General features: G+C 44.6%; 1 protein-coding gene across 4 annotated transcripts in view; it reads right to left on the bottom strand.

The window, feature by feature from the left end:
* ELF4 (E74 like ETS transcription factor 4) overlaps positions 1–12720 on the bottom strand; it is a 289452-nt gene that overhangs the window by 36498 nt on the left and 240234 nt on the right. The gene's annotated exons all lie outside the window — the stretch shown is intronic.

Raw genomic sequence — 12720 nt, 5'->3', positions numbered from 1 at the left:
GTGGGTATAACTCACCACACAACCAGCCATCCCCAGTACGTCTCTTGCACACCAATTAGTACAGCTGAGTAGGAGACTATAAAGATGTCTTGCGTGATGCCTGTAAAGTTTTCGTCCATCTACAAATACTAAACTTTTTATGCATGCATACTTCTAAAGCACAGGCATCTCTGCAGGGCAGTGGAGAGCTGTTCAATGGGAGTTGTGGGACACAAAGGCTGGATGCAAGTGTAGAATACTTACCTTAGTGGAGCCTTTCCTCAAATAGTGCTCGTCACAAAGGGCAGCATCCAAGATGTTGCTGAAAGAGATATGCCTAACGTCGTCCAGAAGCAGATGGATTTCAAGATGGCCCAAATTCACAATGTTCAGAACAATCTAAAATAGATTCTAGTGGCTTTATTTAGAAGGTGGAGTGGTTCTGAAAATGGGCACAAACTGTTTCTGTGGGGCAATTTTATGGAGTTGAGATGATTGCTAATAATGTTCAATGTGGTTTTGTGGCAAGTAACCAACTTAATAAGCAAAAATGGACTAATAGCACAAATTGGGATGAAAATTGCTTTAATGTGTTATCTTCATTAAATCTTGCCTAAGACAGTACATGCAATATATTTTGTTAGCTTACAGTGGGCTTTGAGACCACCCATTGCATACCATTGGCTGGCCTCATTGTCATTCTCTTGCTTCTCTTTAGTCAGCATGTGCCAGCTTCACTTCCTCTGTGTGTCTTTGTCCATTCCCTGGAGCATGAACATTGTGTCCTCCCACTGCTCATGCTTTTGAAGCAATTTTTTTCTTTTTGTTGAAGCACTCCATAAGCATGCATGTGTTTTCAGACTACCTTCCTCGTGTGCTCTCTCTTACCCATGTGCTTTTGTCCCCCTCTGTGTTTTTGCTGGCCCACTCCTGCTGTCCCTGTTGTTGCTTATCCTCACCAGCTGTCAGTGTAGCTGCTTGCCCTTCCACCATCTGTGTTGTTGCTTTCCCAACAACTGCTGACATTGTTGCTTGCCCCAACGCACTGTCCATATTGCTGCTTGCCCCCTCCTATTGTGCCTGTGTTTTTCCATGCCCCTCACCCACCCTCCGTTATGCTCTGTGTTGTTGCTTGCCCCCACCCACCTGCCAATGTGCTCCATTTGTTGCTTCCCTATCTCAGTCCATGATTCTTGCTTTCCCTCAAACTATCCCCACTGTGCTCCATGTTGCTTGTCCTCTGCCCCATTCCGTATTGTTGCTTGCAGCACAGTGTAGTTGCTTGCCTTCACCTATTCTCCCTGTTGTTCAATACACTCCCACTCACCCTGTGTTGTGCTCTGTTTTTGTTTCTTACCCTCTGTCCCACTTGCTGTTGCTTGTGCCCACCCACCTACTCTACATTGTGATCCATATTATCGTTGCCCCATCCCACTATGTGTTGTTGCTTGCCCCCACCCGTCCTGCTTTGTGTTGTTGCTTGCCCCCACCCACCCGTCCTGCTTTGTGTTGTTGCTTGCCCCATGCACCCGTCATGCTTTGTGTTGTTGCTTGCCCTCATCCACCCGTCCTGCTTTGTGTTGTTGCTTGCCCCCACCCACCCGTCCTGCTTTGTGTTGTTGCTTGCCCCACCCACTCATCCTGCTTTGTGTTATTGCTTGCCCCCACCCACCCACCCGTCCTGCTTTGTGTTTTTGCTTGCCTCCACCCACCCGTCCTGCTTTGTGTTGTTGCTTGCCCCCGCCCACCCGTCCTGCTTTGTGTTGTTGCTTGCCCCCACCCACCCATCTTGCTTTGTGTTGTTGCTTGCCCCCATCCCCGTCCTGCTTTGTGTTGTTGCTTGCCCCCACCCACCCGACCTGCTTTGTGTTGTTGCTTGCCTCCACGCACCCGTCCCGCTTTGTGTTGTTGCTTGACCCCACCCACCCATCCATCCTGCTTTGTTGTTGCTTGACCCCACCCACCCATCCTGCTTTGTGTTGTTGCTTGCCATAACCCACTCTCTCTCCCGTCCCACATGCAATAAAAAAGCGCTGCGACGCTGCTGCTCTACAACAGGTTTAACAGACATAAACAAAGCCCACAGCTCACGTAGGCGAGACATATTGACGTGCCAATGACTGTTTATTGCAGCAGGCACTGGAGTTCACTCCAATCTAGTCAACAACATCTAAATCAGGGGTCTCCAATGAGTAGCTCGAGAGCTACTGGTAACTCGCCAGTACCTTCATAGTAGCTCTCAGAGGTGAAGTAAAGCTCAGTATCAAATTCAGGGAGTAGGTGCCTATTAAGGAAGGCAGCACTGTCCATCTCAAGACCCTTAGAGTGACAGCCAGCCACATTTATGGCAGTAACTCATACTAACACTCAAACACAGACTGTGTCTGCTTATAGGGCTTGCTTCATAACAGTCTGTAGTCAATCTCGATATAATTAAGCCACAAGGACATTGGCCATGTTGTAGTCCCTCCTTTATCAGTCACAACAGTGCACCATCAAAGAAATATGGCAACAGCAGCCTGAGCAGTAATCAGTGCTGACCCACTAAAGTGTAGGACTGCAGGAGTTAAAGTGAAAACGTGTCAGTTAGATGAAGGATCAGCTGAAGACCTAAGGGTATGATCCAGACCTGAGAAAATTAAGAGCTTCATCAACATGTGTGTCCATAATAAACACTATTGCTTCCTGAAACTATGCCTGGTATCAAGAACCGCCAAATGTATATGCTAGCCCCCATCATAAGAGTGTCATTTCTGGCATAACTGTGTCCATTCCCAGCATAATAGTGACAATGGCATAATAATGGTCATTCTCGACTATTTTAGTATTTTTGGTCTAGTTGTGGTATACTGGCAGCCATCAATGACATAGTAAGAGCATGACTTGCCTATATGTACCTATTCCTGGCATATTAATGGTTATGACTGATATATGGTCTCATCCCTGATCCTTATGGTTAACAGCCTTGGCACAACTGTGGCCCTAGTACAATGGTGGGCATCACTGGCATAATACAGGCATCCACGGTGCAATGGTGAGCATCCATGGCATATGAATGTAATACCTGGGAATTCAAAGTAGTCTGTCCATATGAGGCATTTGTACACGAGTGTACATGATGAAAATGACAAGCTGATGTTTTGAGATTGCGCATTTCCCAAAAGTTTTCAAAAATAGTGTTTTTCTGGAAAATTGAGTTTGTTTGCCCACAGCGGAAAGTGTTATTAAAGAGAAAATTTTCAGAAACTGGTGAATGATAATTCAAGCTGAGCTGGGGAGATGTACTTCTGTGCATAAGTCCTTTGTGCCACAGGGCATGTCAAGATTTGAATGTTACTTCATAAGTCAAGGGAAAGCATTTAATTATTGATTCACTTTCTCCCAGCATTTTTTGCTGGTAACCGCACTTGATATACTTGGGTGGTAACTACTGAAAATCCTGCTTTGGGTGGTCATAGTGTAGTCACTATTTTACAGTTACAAAACTTGCTAGTAGCTCAAGAAGACTTTTCTTGAGCAGAAATAGCTCTCACTACAGAAAAGGTTGGAGACCCCTGATCTAAATGTTGCCTTCCAGTCTGAGAAGCAATCGGAGCCAAGTATCGTGACATTAAAACCTCAAAATAAAATAAAAGTGTTCAAATGTTTGAAAGTAATGGTGTGGGGCTTTCCCTAGAGATCCGAATGAGGCCTCCACAGATGACGACAGGTGGTACATATGCGGATACAGAACGATGGAGTAATGTCGGTGAGCCGTGATGCAGCTAAGGTACATGTCAAAAAACCTTTCACCAATGAAAAGCCGATGATCGTGGCACAATTTCTGCTTTATTGCAAATTGAGGGCGCATCGTCACGCACAAGCCCTGATTCACTGGATTCTTGAATCACGGAAAGGAAATCTCTCTCAGAAGCTTGGCAAACACGCTGGGTAATCCAAAGAAGGAATGCGCAAACTGAAACCGCTGATTAGCCACTTTCTTTCCAGGAAGCGATTTGAATCACGTCAAAACTCGAGTTACAAGAATTAGGAAGCTGTGGCCATGAATAGGGCAGTGCGTAGGGCAGAACATGCTGCCGTGTGAACTTCGTGCCTCAAATGCTAGAATGAGATAGAAAACACGCACTTTTCAAAATGTGCAGCTAAGCTCTCCGCAACACACTGAACAATTCCCGGAAAAACTGATATACAAGCTTGAAGGCGTCGAGCCGTACAGCTCTTCGGCAATCTAATCCTCTCTAAAGGGAAGCAAATGATTGAAAATCATGTCATGCAAAACACTGGCGTCTAATATAAAGCTTCGATTTTACATTAACGGTATATGGTTTCGAAACTGGATTATGTTTAAAGTTATTTTTCTTCATGTATGGTTTACATTTCTCAGGCTTGTTTTTTTGTTCTAGCGCGTTTCCTTCATTCCTTTTGACACTTGAAACTATGCAAAATATTGTTTGCCACCTGCGAAGATGCCGGCTGGGAACTGTTCCACAGTCCACCTTAAGGACTGGCAGCGGTGTGAGGAGGGGCATTTTCGGAGCACTAGTTCTTCCGGACTTTCTATGGGATATCCTCGAATTTTACAGGTTTGTGCAAAGTACAAGTAACAACATCATAAGCATGACCAACAAAAGACGTTTGCTCCTGGGTGGTATTAGAGGAGAAGCCAAAGACACGGAGGCCTGCTCCAATGGCAGTATCAGCTGCTGTGATTGGACTTAAGATACAGCACGAGGATCCTGAAAGAGGCGCTCTGCGATAGGTCGACAGGTGCGTCCATTAGGGCGCTTGGGCGTTGCCCCACTAAATTAATTTGATGGCGGCACCGCACTCGAGTGGAGCGTTGCCGGTACTCTCTCTGACTCACTCACATTTGCAATGCAAATCTATCCCTGGCCGCCGGAGGCAGTCTGTTCAGAAGGGGGCGGGGCAGCACTACAGGAGTTCAGCTGCAAGTGTCTGATGCGAATGCGATAACATGTATCCGCCTCAGGTCGGTGGTCGGCGGAGCGCACACCAAGAGTGCGCATGTTCTGTTTAGGGCTTTAAATGTTTTGCACCCAGCCCGAACATGCGCACTAGGCGCTGCTCATTAGAAGAGTGAGGGTTGTTCCATGCCGCTCTTCTAATGAGCAGCCTAGTGCGCCTGGAGCAGCGTCTGGATTGGCTGAGACGCAGGCGGTACTTGCCAAGGTGCCATGGTGCCAACGTGGAAGTCGGACCCGGCCCAGGAGGAGCAGAGACGGCGCGGACCCGGTAAATTGCTTAATTTTAATCTCCCTTGCGCCGTGCATGACCCCCGGTGTGTGTATTAGGAAGATATTATTCCATTTTTTAGCTGCTGCTGCTCCTCTTCCTCAGAAACACACACCCGCTTGCATGTACTCTCATCGAATCTCCCAGTGAAGCACCTCCTATAACCGCCATATCACATCAGACACTGACACCCTCCGGCTCTGGGTCTTTCCTTTTAATCAGTTTAACGTTTCTGTGTCAAAGGTAAACGACCTCCTGGGCAGAGAGAGGGAGTTTGCAGCTGCCCACCTCCTGAATGGTTGACAGGATTTACAGAAGAGTTACCATGCCGGGCAAGTGAAAAAAAACAGCCATCGAAAGAGTCTGGGTTGTGCATGAGTGTGCCTTTCTGCAAAGAACGTGACACCCCCTCCCACCGCTCCTACAAGTGAAAATCTGGGACTAGGATCCCTCCCTTGGGACGTGAGAGGTGAGTTTTTAGAGCGCATATTTAGGACTTTTGCTCAGTTGTTTATATGATGGGTGGAACAACTTCCTCACCGTGCCCCTTTATAAATACTGGGTGTTCTTTTGGATGTTAATAGCGATTGATCGTTTGTTGCATTACATGTGGACGTTGGGGCTCCGGTTTCATTTATTGACATATTAACTAGAAAAATTTCGTGTTTGCTTCCTGTGAGGTAGTGTGAATTTGTGGGTCACGCAATTTAGTGCGCGTGGGAAAGGAATCAGACTGCATTCGGAGACCGAGCAAAAGGTGTCACTGTCCACATTTTGCAAGTAAACTGGTATATTGTCACTTATTGCCTCACCATTTGGCTATTGTTTACAAAGGTATTTGAAGAATGCCCCTTTTTAAAGTATTGTCTAATTTCAAGTTATTCACGCTGCTGGTGGTGTGTGGAGTTTCCAGTCACCTGACACTGTAGTTCAACATCCCATTGGCAGTGCTCTGAAGCGCTTCAATTAAAATGAGAAGGTAGCACGCTCAAGAGTAGCATTCCCACGGCAATTCTAGAATTTGGCACACAGAGCAACGTTTCTATAGATACGTAGTGACACTGGCTCACTCGAGTGTAATATTCGTATGGACATGTCATCCATTTGGCACACAGCAGGACAGTATTCACGTGGCAGTGATGTAGATTCGAGTTATTGTAGTGTACCATGGTAATACTGTGCATTTGGAAGTCTATAATATAGTATGCAAGGCCATTCTGTTGATTTACCTCACTACAGTGCACTATTCTCAACGTGATTGGGTGATTTTGGCACACTGTACTGCAGCATTCTGTTGATAATGCTGTGGCTTGCTACGGTGAAATACTACTATAGAAATGTGAATGTAGCACACTGCAGAACAGTTTGACAAACAGTTGTGCAGTGTTTCTATAGAATATTGTAATATTGGCACTGGCGAGTGCAGTATTAATATGGTCATGCTGGCGATTTGGCACACAAAAGCATAGTACTAATGTAGCCATAATGCAGATGTGGCGCACTGTAGTGCAGAATCCGCAAGGTAGTCCTGGGGGTTTAATACAAGATAGTTCTGTATTTTATGGCCATACTATGACTTTTGTAAACTGAATTACAATATTCCTGCTGTAATGCTCTGGATTTGCATAACACAGTGCTGTACGTGTGCTTGTCACAATGTTGTGCAATATTCATAGAACAACACTGCGTATTTAGCATACTCCAGTGCAGTTTTCCTATAGTAATGGGAGGATTTGAATCAAAATTGTGCAGCATTTATGCTGTCTGTTGTCTTCTCTACACTACCGTGATGCTGCTGTTGTTTCGTCATTTTATAATGCTGTATTCTGTGGTAGTGTTTTGTACTTGTCACACTCTTCTGCCGGAGTGCTCAGCATTTGGCTCAGGTAATGTTGCAGAATTGGCATGCACTGGTTAAGTGTGTGTGTGTGTGGGGGTGGGGGGTGGGTGGGTGTGGGTGTGTGTGTGTGTCGGGGTGATTATTGTTTCCTTACTATACAATTAGTGCTATTGGTCACGACAAGGGAAAGGACCGGTATGTTTTACCTGTGCAGATATGAGGGCATCGCTGTATGGCACAGCTGTGACGTGGATTGGCTTGGGCAGCTTTCGATGAAAGTGCCGCCTCCATGCTTCCCTGGGCTCACCACCCCAGAGGAAGCCAGGTTCATGGGATCACTTAGCACCGCACATGGTGGCTTGCTCCGGTTACTCTCCTTCTAGTGACCAACATTATATTTTAACGTAATACAATTGTCCGTGCATGAGCCATTTCAACCAATATTACGTAATCAAGCGCTAGCACCAAGTCTCCCACGGAAACCTCGAGGTGCCCTTGGCCCGGTAGAGCTGCTCCCGGAGCCCCAACATCTTTTTAAAATTTCTTTCTCAGGAGAGGGACTCTCCCTAGACCCCAAGTTTGTCCATTGAAGTCGCTAACTAGTGTTTTCTATTGGAAAGGGTAGAGCCAAAGCAGTCTTGCTTAGTACCTTAGCCCTCTTCAGAAGTCAGACTTGCTTGGCAACCCAGAAATTCTCTGAAATAATGTATGAGTTTTCTTTTATGAATGCCTAGAAGAGCTGAATTTTTAGTCCATTTATCCCAGAAATAGTGCTGAAAATCGCACCAAAAAGATGGCAATTTAAAAAAAAATTCTTAACGGGGGAGACCCCCCCTGAACCCCCTTTATTGCCGTCGGTCTCGCTCGCTGCGCTTGTTCGCATACATTCATTCATTATGCATACACCCCCCCCCCAGTTTCAAATTCCACCAGCCGCCACTGCCAGAAGCCATTGAAGTTGTTCATCCAGCGGGCATAGACAGTAGCCCTGAGTTGCAGCAGCGCTGCCCTCAAGCACTTTCCTGTAAAAGGGATGATTATGCCGGATATCAAGCAGGTGACTTGATATTCGAGACCAGGACTGAAGATTGGCAGGTGGAAGTGCTCACCCATTGGCTCCTTGAATTGATTTATGACATTGCTCCAACTAGATCTGGTTGTTAAAACACACTTCCTTCTGGGTGATTCTGCCACACAAACTCTTTGCAGTGACACTGATGGGGCCCCAGTTCCATCCATTGGCCAAATGCTCATTACCCTAACATTGTTATGAAGTCGTAGCTACCATGGATTTCTGTAATATCGCTCCATAATAAAATAGTACTCTTACTAACATCAAATTTACATGATGACATAGCATTTACATTACTTGGCAACATCTCCTGCACAGTGATGTATGTTTACTACCCTGTTGAAAGTGTAATACATCCTTACATATGTCCAATGCAGTGTAGCATCTATGCACTTGACATGTTGGTGTACTGCAACTAGGAGTCAAGTCACACTAAAAGTTATGTCGAGTGGTGAATCCTCCAAATAATACATTGGAAGCCTGCAATAACAAAAGATAATAACTAAGCATTGTGTTCTTAAAACCATTTTTTTCAAATATAATAAAGTGATCCACAACTATAAAAGGGATAGCCAGGACGTGTCCTAAAAAGTGGGAAAGAGACTATTGCGATTAAATATACATACCGAGAATACGCCTGATTCACAAGCTCAGATTTATTCTACAATGGAACCGCACGCTACAAAATCCCACCGGTGTGGAAAAGTATATTTTAGTTTAAGACTTAGCCATTTACAGAGGGAAACAAAAACTTTTCAATGTAGTTTAATGGCCTTAGATTTACAGACACTGAGTTTGCTAAAATCATGAGTAAATGCTTCCAAGGCCAGAGCCAATTAAGACCAATATTCCACAACTCTCATATTTAGGGAACTGAAAGCTCCATAGAAGAAAGTCGTGTGGCAACAAGATAATTTTATATAGAAGTGCTGCCTTTTCTTGTGAAAAGTCTGGCTTTTGTGCTTCCCATAGACTGGCCAAGGAAGGAATAGCAACAAGCATTTGCAATGCAATAGGTCTCGCATTCACGCGAGTTTAAGCTATTGGCATTGTAAATGACACTGCCTTTTATTTAAGTTTTGAAAAAGAAAACAAAAATAAAAGGCATTGTTATTTGTAATGTGAGTAGCTCAAACTTGCGTAAATGCGAGACCTATTGCATTGCAAATGCTTGTTCTGCAAACGTAGAGGGGAGTAGAATTACGTGTTGTCAAGTAGAGTGGAAATATGCAGAGTGAAATTATGATGTGTGGGGTGAAATTATGTGGCATGAAAGTATGTTGAGTGGCTTGGAACTGTGTGGCATGGAGCTGAATTGTGAGATGTGGAATTCTTTGGCGTGGTGTGGCATAGACTGCAATTGTATGGAAATGAATTCTGTTACCTGGAGTTAAATTATGTGGCATGGTGTGGAATTAAGGGATGTGGTGTGGAATTAGTTGGCGTGGAGTAGGATTATATGGTGTGGAGTGGAATTGTGTGGAGTGGAATTGTGTGGCATGGAATTGTGTGGCATGGAATTGTGTTGAGAGGAATAGAAGTATATGTCATGGAGTGGAAATATGTGGCATGGAATGAAATTATGTGGTGGACTTGAATTATGTGCCGCTAAGTGGAATTATGTTATTGAGTGGATTCATTAATAGTGGAGTGGAATTATGTGGCATGGAATTACGTTCCATGGAGTGTAATTATGTGGTATGGCATGGAATTAATTGGTGTGGATTTGTACGGTGTGGCCTAGAATTGTGGGGTGTTGAGGGAAATTGTGAGACATGGAATTGTGTGGCGTGGTATGCAATTGTGTGACATGGAGTGCAATTCTGCGGAGAGGAAGTATGGGGGTGGAGTGGAATTATGTGATGTGGTGTGGAATTATGGGGTGTGGTATGGAATTATGTGGCATGCAATTGTGTGCCATGGAATGGAATTATGTGGTGTGGATTTATGAGAAGTGGAGAGCACTTTATGTGGCATGGAATTATGTGGAGTGGAATTATTTTGCATTCACTGAGATAGACATGTTACTGTGTGGCGTGAACTACAATTATGTGACGTGGTGTGCAATTGTGTGGAGAGGAATTCAGTGCCGTGAAGTGGAATTATGTGACATGGTGTGAAATCAAGTGGTGTGGCATAGAATTAGGTGGCAAGGAGTGGAATTATGCTCCGTGGAGTAGAATTATGAGATGTGACATGGAATGGTCTGGCATGGAATTGTCTGGTGTGGAATTGTGTGGTGTGAAATTATGTTGATTTGGGGAGATTAAATTTAGGTGGTACAGTGTGGTACAATGTGGAATTATGTGGTATGGAGTGGAATTATGTCTCATGGATTGGAATTATGTAGCATGATGTGGCGTCGTGATGTTGCATGGAGTGAAATTATGTGGGATGGAGTTGAATTGTGTGGCATGGAATTGTGGGGTGTTGACTAGTGGAATTATGTGGTGTAGAGTAGAATTAGGTGGCGTGAAATTATGTGGAGAAGAATTGTGTTGCATGGAATTGTTTGGCATGGTATTGTGCGGCATTGAGAGGATTGGAATTATGCGACATGGAGTGGAATTATGTGGCTTGGATTGGAAATATGAGGGTGGAGTGTACTTAGGTGGCATGGAGTTGAATTGTGTGGTTCAGAATTGTGTTGCATGGAGTGTAATTGTGTTGACTGGAGTGGAATTGTGCAACGTGGAATTGTGTGGCGTGAAATGCAATTGTGTGATGTGGAGTGCAATTGGGTGACATGGAGTGTCACTGAGTGGAGTGGAAATCATATAGCATGGAGTGGAATTATGTGACATGGTAATGAATTGTGTGGTGTTGAGTGGAATTACGTGCCGTGGAATTATGTGGCATTGAGCCGAATTATGTTGATTTGAATTGTGTGGCATGGCATTACATGCCATGGATTGGCTTTAAGTGGCGCAGAATTTTTTGGCATGGAATTGTGTGGTGTGAAATTGTATGGCGTGCAATTGTGTGCCATGGAGTGAAATTGTGAGACATGGAATTGTGAGGAGTGCCACTGTGTGACATGGAGTGCAATTGTGTGGAGTGGGATTAAGTGATGTGGAGTGGAATTATGTGACGTGGTGTGGAATTATGTGGTGTGGAGTGAAAGTGTGTGGCATATAGTAGAATTATATGGCATGGATTTATGTGATGTGCAATTGTGTCGCATGGCAAGGAATTGAGTTGAGTGGAAATATGTTGATCTGAATTTTGTGGCACGAAAGGGAAGAGACATTATGTGACACAGAGTGGAATTATGTTGTAGGGAGTGAAATTATGTGGCATAGTATGTGGCATGATGTGGAATTATATGTTGTGCACTGAAGTGGAATTATGTGGTATGGAGTAGAATTATGTGGCATGGAATTGTGTGAGTGGAAATTTGTGGCATGAGTGGAATTATGAGATGTGGAATTGTGTTGCATGGAACTGCGAAGCCTTGAGTGGTGTGGAATTATGTGGCATGGGGTGAAATGATGTGGTATGGAGTGGATTGAAAATAGGTGGAGTGGAATTATGTGACTTGGAGGGGTAATATATGGCATGAAATTATGTGGTGTGGAGTTGAATTACGTCGCGTGGAACTTGGTTGCGTGGGATTCTGTGGTGTGGAGTCGAATTGTGAGACATGGAATTGTGCAGCATGGAGAGCAATTGTGTGGCATGAAGGGCAGATGTGTAACTTGGATTGCAATTGTGTGATGTGGAATGCCATTGTGTGGAGTGGAGTCATTTAGGGAGGAGTGGAATTATGTTACACTTTGTTGAATTATGTGGTGTTCTGTCAAATTATGTGGCATGATGTGGAGTGGCATTATGTGATGTGGAGTAGAATTATGTGACATAGAATTGTGTAGCATGGCGTGGAATTGTGTTGCATTGAGTGGTGTAAAATTATGTGGCATATAATAAAGCATAATTATGTATAGAGGTCATTTAAGTGCCTGCTGCTTGTTTCCTCTGACAGATGGTCACTTGAGAGCAATGGAGTTTGGAGCTGATCAATAACGTGTCCACAGGACCCAATGTGTTCTCCGCTCAGAGGGGAAACAGCAATTAAGGAGGATGTCTCTGTCTCCCTTCACACCCAGGGAGGAGGGAGATGCGAGCGAAGCATCAAAGGGCTGGGTGAGAAGGGAGGGGGGAATGCAAGGGTCAAAGCAGCGAAAGTGAAAGTAATCCAGCAGAGCATCAAAGGACTGGGTGAGAAGGGAGGGGGGAATGCAATTAGCAGAGGAGCAGCTGTGCACGTGCATGTGATCTCGTGCACTCAAGGTTTAGGCCAGCCAAAAGTGTGGGTAGCACTTTGAAAATCCCACATATAAAATGTCTCTTCGAGCCTTTGGCTCACGAGACCTAAAAATACTGGAGCTGGAAACCTTGGTCTCGGAGGCGGATAGGATTTCGACAGGTCCTTCCAGAAGAAAAATCCGATTCAAACAATCCTTGTGAGTCCTGCATCACCAACATCAAGCTCGAGTAATACAAGTAGGAGGTAGTAGGTAAAATTTATAAAGTAATAAAAGGAGGCAGCATTTACAAAGACTGGCACGTGAAAGTG

Source organism: Triturus cristatus, chromosome 5_2, assembly GCF_964204655.1.
Source record: "Triturus cristatus chromosome 5_2, aTriCri1.1, whole genome shotgun sequence".
Classification (NCBI taxonomy): domain Eukaryota; kingdom Metazoa; phylum Chordata; class Amphibia; order Caudata; family Salamandridae; genus Triturus; species Triturus cristatus.
This window is presented reverse-complemented; position numbering and strand designations above follow the sequence as displayed.